This window comes from Cupressus sempervirens, chromosome 5 (genome assembly GCF_028749045.1).
Source record: "Cupressus sempervirens isolate cs-2001-9-10 chromosome 5, ASM2874904v1, whole genome shotgun sequence".
Classification (NCBI taxonomy): domain Eukaryota; kingdom Viridiplantae; phylum Streptophyta; class Pinopsida; order Cupressales; family Cupressaceae; genus Cupressus; species Cupressus sempervirens.
In genome coordinates this window covers 21,064,323-21,075,071 of record NC_143122.1, presented here as the reverse complement: position 1 = coordinate 21,075,071, position 10,749 = coordinate 21,064,323, and positions in this window count along the sequence as shown.

Sequence of the window (10,749 nt, the reverse complement as noted above, 5' to 3'; positions counted from 1 at the left end):
TATGTGTTAAGCTTAAGTAGACTTAAAAGATGAGAGGTTCACAATTTACCATTGTGTTGTAGGCTCGTCTTTAACAAGAATTATTATTAACAACAGAATATATTAAGAAATGAAAAATTGTGTCTATTTAGAAGAGCTATTTATAACATATATATGGAATTCATTTTGAAAATGATGTATAGAAAGAAGTAGAGAAGGAATAAAGAGTGGTGAATATGAAGATGTATGCACTAAGAAAAGAATGATACAAGTAAAAAGAAAATTGTAAATGAAGTGAAATAAGATTGAAATATATGGGAGAGGAATAAATGCTGACGATAAAAAGAGTATATTTATAAATATTCAGATTTATTAATAAAATATTAAGTTTCAGCATGTTAAAGGATGTATATTACACAAAAGATTAATATATAGAGAAAGAGAAAAACACATTGAAAAGTTTAGAGGGAATAAAATAAAATTAAGATTACATCTATATAGCAGATGTTCAAAAGACTTGTACCAATTTAGGATCCATCATTGGTTGAAGTTAGCAACATTATCCAGGTGGAAAAACAATTTGTGTGCAGTGGCTTGGTGCTCACGAAGACGACAGTGGGGGATGGTTCCAGTAGGCTGTTGCCTGCAAAGTGTGATAGTTGGAGTTTCCAGTGAGTCGGTGCTTGTAAACATAGAGGTTGTAGCCTCTAGTATGTTGGAGCCTACAAATCATTTGTAAAAGAACAAGTTTATAAATAAAACAATTATTTGCCGTGGTTTTCTCTCACATTGGGTTTCCATGTAAATCTTTGTGTCATTGTGTTCATGTTTATAATTGTTGGTTTTAGTCATTGTAGCTAATTGTTTGGATAAAAGTTTTAAATTGAAAAGTTGTGATTATATTGATTCACTCCCCACCAACCTCCCCCCCACTCCATCCTCTTAGTATAATCGTCTGCTCCACTTCTGAATGTCCCTTGATTATCTTATCACCATCGGTCATTAAACCCTCTTATCAAATGCATCTAATGCTGCAATGGTCCTTGTTCCCATGTTCTTGATGGCTAGTTCTGAATGGTTTGATAAACAAACAAAAAAATTGATCCTTGTTCTGAATGTCCCTTAATTATCTTATCACCATCAGTCATTAAAATTCCAAACCCTCTTATGAAATGCATGTTATGCTGAGACCCGTTTGACAGGTCTAAATTTCTTTTAGGTATATCTATAAAACAATCCACACAATTTGTTCAAGTTTCTGTTTTTGCATAACTATAAATAACTATACACCCACACACACACACACACATGTATGCATGTATGTATGCCCCTGTACTCTGATGGCTAGTTTTGAATGCTTCGATGAACAAACAAAAAAATTTGATGCTTCTTCTAAGTATCCCTTAATTATCCTATCACCATCAGTCATTAAACCCTCTTATCAAATGCATTTTATGCTGAAACGGTTTCACTGGTCCACATTTCTTTTAGGCATTTCTCTAAAACAATCCACATGATTTGTTCATGTTTCTACATTTTGCATAGCTATCAATAACATCATTCTCCCCACACATACATATATGTATGCGTAAAACATTTACCCAAAGCCTTCATTTTTCATATTTTTCATATTTACATACAAGAACTATAGATGTTAAACAGTTATCATGCCTTGCTTTGTGCTTTGTTTCCACATCTTATAGCATTTGTCAGGTGGTGCATGTGTATTATCTATATTGTCTTTTGTTAAGGCTGCCACAATCAAAAAAATTCCTCAAAGCATTTTGTTCAACAGTTCATGTTCTTTGTTTAGAGTATGCTTCAGCATTCTATGCATGTTCTTATACTTCCAAATCCTACATACATGCTACCATGTCATCCAGACATTGGTGAAGTTTGCAGAATCTGATTTTCATGAAAGTTCCTAAATCCTTTTCAGCATGATCCATCATACCATCACAGTTTCTAAAGTTTAAGGACATGTATACCATCACAGGACACAAGGATATTGGCATGCTAAGAACATTTTTTCGCTTGTGCTGATTGTATTTACTTATGAGTTTTCAAAGCTTTTTCAGCAGATCCATTTTGAGTGTATATGTCTTGCAACCGCGTACTTCACTATATCAAATTTCTTTAAGGCACATGTTTTGTCAATGCTTCAAAGTTACGCATTGCTATCTGCCAATATATGTTGCAGAGACATGTGAATTTTTTTTGCTTTAAACTGTGCTTTGATCGGCATTCACCAGCTGTTCCAGAGTCCTCATCATGGTGGGGGTGAGGAGGATGCAAGCAAAGGTCGTTGAACTCAGTTCCACGGCTGTTTGTTGCATTTGTTAAAGTTTCTAAAGCCTGAGCAGTAGATCTATTTTATGCTTATCCCTATGAGCAACCTATCCGAAGTGACTACATTTCCTGAAGGCATTCTATGTAATATTCCAAAATATGGATAATAGAAAAACAACAATTTACGACATAAGGCACTGAAAATTCTGAAATTTTATTTTCCACATAAGAAATCCCCCAATAAACTCAGATTTGCATTCAGATTATAGTACTGATTTTTCAGCTTATATAAATAAATTTCTGAGTATTTCTGGGTATAGAAAATGTACAGAAAATCACCCAGTCTGCCCATAAACCTCAAATTCACATTGACTTACTTTGAATTTTTTGAGATGAAGGGCAATTAACAATATACAGATTTAAACACAAATAGCTCAGAAATGTCTTGAAACCCCAGCTATCCTTTGACCAAACAGCCAGAAAAACAGAACTGGGTTTGTTCTACTTGTTTCCACTTGTCCTTGTTAGTGCTATCTTCAATGAAACTCAATATTGTGAAAACACTTGGTTGAAAATCACTGAAATCTGGACCTAGTGCTTGAATTTTACCTTTAGAAAATGGTCGCCAAACCTGGTAATGATATGCAGACCTGAAAATGATGTGTTAGAGCATCACAGACCAAAGCCCTTGCACTGAGGCACATTCTTTTGACTAAGGGGAGCCCATATGTCTCTCTGAAACCAAGGATACTTGAGGATTTCAAACCTTAAGCCCAAGATTGCAGCAGCAATAGATAACAGACCAATAACATAAAGAACCCTACAATGTTAGAACTCCCAAAAAGATGACTTAATCTCAATCCTTGATCCACTACCAACTCAATCCATTGCTTCACAATAAGACCCTGAAAATGAGCCAAAGGCTACTTGAAAACCCATACCCCCTTGGCCTTCTGTCACATGCTTGTTAAAATCACTTGTACATGTAAAGGGGGACAACTTAAATCTTTAGGCCAGGATCTTTTAAGTTGCAAAAAAAAGAAATGCCCACAACTTAAGAATAGAATAGAATAGAAGTAAAAGTCTCTACACTTACCCAACTATGCTCTATGTCCTCTTTCTCTTGGGTAATCCAAGGAAAGAACAGTTAATGCACTGTAAAGACTCATGGCTTGAGTCAAGAGCATCACAGCCTCTACCTCCATGTTCTACATACATGTCAACCATGTCAGCTTGTAATAGGATCTGAGCGAAATCCATTCACCATTTATGTTTTAATAGATGTCTTTACCCCATCCACTATTCAATAGTTGATGGATATGCAGGAAGGAAATGCAACTTTGATGTTCATGTAGCTGCAGCAAAGGCCCACATCCCCACCACAAAACTTAGAGAAACATAGTTTATGTTGACATATCAGTCAAGTTTGTTATTAGTGACACACACTTATTCAGATTGAATATAGCTATCGAGCTCATTGTACAGTTCATAGTGTTTGCCATGTATTTCAGTTGCTACCAAAGAACACAAATCTCAGTGTTTACCGAGTAGTCACAGTTATAGTGAAGATCAGCAGTGTAAATCGTGCATCTTAGTGTATGCCAAGTTTACCAGTGCAAACCGACCTGTGCAGTATTCGCCAAGTTCGCAGTGTATGTGATGTGAGTCCAGTGCTAACCAAGCTTACCAGTGTTAGCCAAGTGACTCAGTTTATACCGAGCTCGATGTGATAGTGTTTACCGAGTCATACAATGTAAATCAAGAGACACAATTTATATGACGAGTTTCATAGTATCTACCAAGTCACCAGTGTAGACCGAGTTCAGGACTACTTGGAAGTGATTAGTATGGACTGAGCTCCTACGCCTACCAAGTGCACGACGATGCCGAGCAATGACAGTGGATGCCGAGTAGCAAAACCTCACAAAGTCAATCTTCAGAACCCGAATGTCTTCTTGTGGGCTGACATAGCAATGTTTGTGGTAACTTGTATTGTGGCTGACTTTGTAATTTGTATAATTGGATTGATATATATGTAATGCATTGTATCATATCCAATGTATGTATGGAGGATGTATGTGAGAATATGAAGGTGTGAATGCGAACTAAATCAGAGAAAAGCATAAAGAGTGAATTACAAAGGCTACAGCAATATAAGGAGCAACAAAGTCATATCTATCACAGCAAGGTAATCAGTACTTAAAGGAAGCTCATTCAGCAAACCAAGTTGCAGATCAGAGATCATCTACTGTTTCATCCTAACAAGTGGATCAGTCAAATCCTTTCACAAGGTAGACCTAACAGTCTTTTGTAAATCTCTTTACTAAGTGCATACTTAATTGTATGTTTGCAAATCCTTTCACAAAGTGGACCTAGCAGTCCTTATTGCTCCTAACAGGGCAGATCATTAAAAGTGATCAGTGTAAGCTTTAACAGGCTAACTTTATACTACAGTACTAAACTAGTGAGTATCATCCCCACCCCAGTTTTACTTTCTATTTGGAAGGTTTTTGGGTCACCAAATCTTTATGTCATAGTGTTATGAATGCTTTCATGTTTTCAGTTTCTTATACATGCAATTAGATCAGAGGTTATATGTATGGATTAAATGCTGATTGGTTTAAGAGTAAAAATTGTTGAAGTTTTAGAAGTTACTAATTCACCCCTCCCCTCTCAGTAACTTAGCTTAGTCTTGAATATTTCCAACAGTTTATACTTTACATTATGCTCGAAGCAAAGGTTTGCTTGCAATTTGCAAGATTGCATCAGAACCCCCAAAGTTCCTTTAAAAAAGAATTTTCACTATTTAGTTTTCTTTATATAAAGTGACTGGTTATGAGATTCTGAGTTTAGACATACAAAATCAATTTGCAATTGGTTCGATCAAGGTTCCAATTCGCCAGTGGTTCGGTTAGGGTTCCAAAATGGGCCCCATAATTCAAACTTGTGTCTCTGATGTTTGAACCCATGCAAATTTGGCCTGCACAAATTGAATCAAGGTCGAACTAAGCCTGCAGATGGCCATAAAGTGTTTTTCTTTTTTTTACAAATCTATAATGTTAATCACATCCTTAACCGTAAAAAGTGTAAGCGAAAGGCTTATGTTGGCTTCTAACTCTCATTTTTGGTGTGCAGCTAGGTTATTTTGTCTCGAGCAATAGCAAATAGGTGGTTAAGCAAGAGTTAAACTTAGCTCTATTATTGCTGCTGCTGATCCCATTGGCCCTTAGCTCAGTTGCTGAGTTAACTAATGCCGAAGAACTAGGAGGAGAAGAAGAAGAAAAGAAGATGTGATGAAGAAGAAAAAGTTGAAGAAGATGAATATTAATAAACTTTTAATCCATTAGTTGCACTTGAAACAATGACGCTTGAACTTGCTGTTATGAATCATGATTTAATTTAAAGTTTTGAATCTTTGATGTTGAACTTGAAATAAATGATGGAATTATAACGATTCATGATGCTATGACTCCAAGTTTAAAGTTTATGGTGTTTTTGTTGTTTAAATTATATGATTTTCTGATACTATCTAACATTATAATTTTAACTTATGCTTTTAGGCTTCATAAATATGTATATATATAAATTTTAATAATTTTTACATGTTTTTGTACAAACAAACTCAAATCCCTTTCCAAAATTTTGCTGTACCAGTGAACCGGTTCTTCGCACTTGAACTTGAATAGGTAACTAAGCTTTTTTTAAGATTAAATTGTCCGAGTTTTATATTGTGCATGCACGTTATGCTTCTATCCTTGTATGTATTGTAGATTTGCAACTTGCAGATTGTTGTTACAATTCCACATTCTACTGACTAATTATCTCAACTTGTCATGTGATTTAAACCCCTATAGAATTTAATGTCTACACTAGTGTAGTTTTACCATGTAAATACACCAAAGCTCAACTTTCCACCATGTTGTACCCAATGAAACTATATACAGTTTAACAACATAACTATGTACTATAACCGTGTTACACTGGACTGGGTTCCTGTAGAAGTGGTTAGTCATGTTTATGACTATGTTCGCTTATGTGTTGAAGTGCCTTTTCATGTTTTTTTTACAACCATTATTAAATGCTTAAATAATTAGAAATGGATTGTCCGTGTTGAATTCATTGGTTTTGTGTTGTAGATATTTACCTTGTCGAATTTTGATCCGAGAGATACTTGTTACTCATGTTATGTTTTACATTTGATATGACCTTAGGGTCAGATGTTATACTTTGATTTTAGTATCATAGATATTAGACTACTATGATGTTCAGTTGATCATATTGCATGACGATGCCATTTTGAGATGACAGTATGTTTTATGATGATATCTGGTTATCCAGTATTTGGACATATCTCTGATTATGTTATGTGGTGGATTTAATGTTATGGGTATTTACTTCATTCCTGCATTGTTATGCTTTATGCGAACGTGAGTGATGTAAATGGATTATTTCGGTATAATTGAATAAATGGTTAAATTAGGTTATTTATTGCATTTATTGCTTCGGCTATATTGTTATATGCAATTGCACTTGATCATGTTGTTTATGTGCAGGATTTATATCCTTGGCAGTGGCACTTGGAGTTAGTGATTCAAAAGTTCATATTTTACCAATGTCGTCCTTGTATGGTCGACGTATCTTATTTAAATAATTAAATTAAACCTTCTAGTGATTTGATTAAATCCGGACTTATTTGCATTATGTGATTAGACTCGTAAGCATATCTGTGCATTTAGAGGTTCGCATTGTCGCGAAGGTTGTTAAGAAAATTTTGTGATTTTGGGGTTTTTGGGCTTTATTTTATTTTATTTTTATTTTTGGCAGCTTTGCCATAGATGAATTCCCATTACTAGGAATAAGCTTTTTTTGTTTGGGTCAATTTGGGGTTTAATTAAGTTGGTTGGTTATTCCATAATTGATTATTCACTCGAAAAGTGAACAAGTATCCAAAAAGGAATTTAATTCCTCACTTCTCACTTTTGAATTAGAAAGTTTGAGAGTAAAACCCAAAATCCTCTTCATGAGGGTTTATTGTTCTGTTCGTTGTGGGAGCTACGGGCGTGGGATCGTCGCAAGGTTGGTCGCGTTGGATCCAGCTCGAGGAGACCTTGGATTGCCACGATTTTCAGCTACTTCTGCGAGCTTTTTATTTTATGGTTCCAATTCCCGTTTTGCCCCTTCTCACTATGAGGTAGGGCTCTCTCATTTTATTGTTTCGGCTCTATTTCTACTTTTGTTTTTGGTAGTCATTTGTTAGGAGGCTGAGAACTAGTGTTCCCCTCCATTTCTATATGCTAGCTCTACCCGATTGGGCGGGTATGAGCATTTCCCTATTTTTCGGGATGAGAGTTTGGGGTTTTGCACTGTTATGCTGGTCTTTTTTGCATACGGACTCCAAACCCAGATTTTATTTGATATTTGTGGCTTTTGTGCCCTAAGACCAAATGGGTTTTAATTTTGAAGTTTTTACCTTTTTTGTGTTTTTACCTTGTATTGTGTGTCGCTCTATTTTCTCGAGTTTTCTTAGAATGTGTTGAGCTATCGTTTTGCACGACGCTTAACGGCAAGAATCCTTTTGAACTCTCTTGAAAAGCTAATCTGAGGATCCACTCCAAGGTTCCGGGTGATCTTGTGACCTACTAGAATCCGCTTAATTGAAGATATATGTGAATGTTCACGAGGAGGCCTTTGTTGGCTCTAAAAGGATTCAAATAAGATGTAGGATCTACTTGCTGTTTCAAAAGACGTAAAGAAAGAAATATATTTTTGTATTATTTTTGTTTTAAGATGAATGCAATCTAACAATGCAACTATATGAACCTAATTTAACCAAGGGGTTAGTAAAACAAATAACGAAGATAAGGAAACAAGAAATTTAAGCAAATAACATGAAAAGTAAATCCTAATGGACATAAGCTATGGAAACAACGCATCTGCGAGTTAAGCTTTTGAAAAGATCAGTAGGTAGCCAATGAAAATAGGAGCAAAGCTTCCTTAATTCCACTGATGCAATCGTTGATGGGAATTCAGTAACCGTAAGATGTTTCACTCGTCATCAAATCGCAAGGCCACAGAAAGTGCACCCATGCAAGACGAAAAGTTATGCAAGAACAATATGATGATCTCTTCTCAAACTAAGTACGTCAACAGAATTTGTAAACCCGTAGCAAACACCAAAATTAAAAGATCGCACAACCAAAACAATGCAATAAAACTGTTTGCTCAATTACATCCCATGAACATACATTCACAAAAATATAACACACTTAGGCAAGAATCAGTACACTCCAAATGCGAGCACCAACAACATATATTATTGCATCAAAATAATGGCGGCCATGAATACATATTACATTCCTAAATTTATAAGAAATATTCTCCTCATCTGTTTTGAAAGTGAGAGATATCTTTATGCAATCATATGCTTCTAAACTAATAAAACAAATCTATTTATGTATAGACTTACTATCTAACTGGTGTTAAGTAGGACTCCATCCATATTTATTATTAATTAGATGCATGAGCCTTTACATGTCTTAAAACAAAGAAAATATCAGAAAATAAGAAAGAGAGAGCCTTCAATTGATGTAGAAGTGTCTGGAAGTGCCAAAAATAGAAGCTCCTTCTTCACTTGGCGTCTGTAGGAGTTAAACTACTATCAGAATGTGTTTCCGATGCATGGAAAACTCTAAATTTAGAACTAGCAATTAACTGTTGGCACACCTTTGAATTCCTCAAAATCTTCTACAACACTACTAAAAAAGCGCACTTGCACACCTAGCGCACCTGCACACTCGTGCACCTTGGAAGAAGGTTCCAAAAATTGCAAAATTTCACAAAGTGCCAAAATTGAAATTTCGGCTTTTGGGTTTTGTTCCCCTTTATACCAAAGCTATGTCTGGGTATTTGCCCTTGAATTTCTCAATTATCTCAATGACTTGAGCCGCATCTGGCAAATCTAAGGCTTCATATTTGTCTTTCACCTTCTACCTGTAGTTACCGACCTCAATACGAGTCTCCGCAAAATCTCCTAATTTTACATCCAGATCTAACAATGCCTCCTCTATTCTAAATGCTTCCCTAATGTCATCATCATTGGCAACTTCCTCAAAAGTTTTATGAAATTTCTCAACTACTACCTCTATCGGTATTAACTTCTTATGTGCATCGTCCTCAAAAATGTCTAAACACGCATCACTATAATGCTTCTCAACTTCCAAAATTTGTTCTTCGGCTTGATCCTTGAGCCTGTGAATCTCTACATGTAATGTCTCCATTACTTTATTCCCATCCGCAATCTTTTTAATCAAATCATCAATCTTGATTAACTCCTCAGCTGTATATACATCCATTAGCATCCGATACCTTTCGCCTTTAATTCCCTGTAATGCTTGTAAATCCCTACCCCAAGTATGTATCTCATCCATCATACCAAAATTTTGATTCAAAATGGCTACTAGCCTATCCACATTCTCCTACATGACGTGTAATAGCTTCAGATTTCCCTAAATGATCTATACATCTTTTTCCTCAAAACTTTCTCTCCACTACTGACAAGCACCAAAAAATGAATCCAATTGGCTCGTACCCCTATCTCTTTTCTTAAGTGTTGCATTCAAGGTTTCCTCGAGGTTTGTAGGATCTAGGGGACCAACAACTTCACTTAATTATCCTTTTAGGATTTCATTTTGTCGCCGAAGTGTTATCAACTCCACCCCATCCTATTCTAAGCTCATGAATACCTCTTTTATTACTATTGTAACCATTAGCTTAGCAGTATCTAAGGTAGGTTTCCCAAGCATAACCTCCCTGATCTGATAATCCCATGGATTCAATTCTTCAAAATTTGCATGCGAAGGGGGGATAGGTACATGAGCATATAGGTCCTGGTTCTAATCACTCATGACAAAGACTAATGCTTGTGCATCCTTTGGAGGTGTTTCAGGTTTCCTTAAGACTTCGATCAAATCCACCCTATCCTCCTCCTCTGTGGTGAATTGTTGCTTCTTATTACTTCTTTCCTCAGCCATCTTGGAATATGTTGTACCAAGAATTTGTCTTTTGATGATGAAGGAGTTTTCTCGGCTATCCCCTTCCCCTTATCACTCCTCTCCAGAGTCTTCTCCTTTTGTGAGAGATCCATACCAAGAGTCTTTGTATCCTTGGAGTCCACAGTTCTCATCTCTGTGTCTTGTGAAGCTTGTTGAGGTTGCTCACTTATTTGTCCTTCTTCTGACACTCCATCGGTGGATGCATCTTATCTACACAAAATGTGACTTGCACTAGGGATGGTGGTGCTACCTCAAGTCCTTGTGGTTCAAGTGGCAACTGACTCCAATCCTTCTGTTGAGGTTGATTAGTTGGAGTATCTCTTATCTTATCCCCGACCAATTCAGTACCCACGGGCATGAAATCAAAATCTGACATTTGAAAGACATCAGTGCCCTCTACATCCTGCTTATCTATCCACTGTTGCATTTC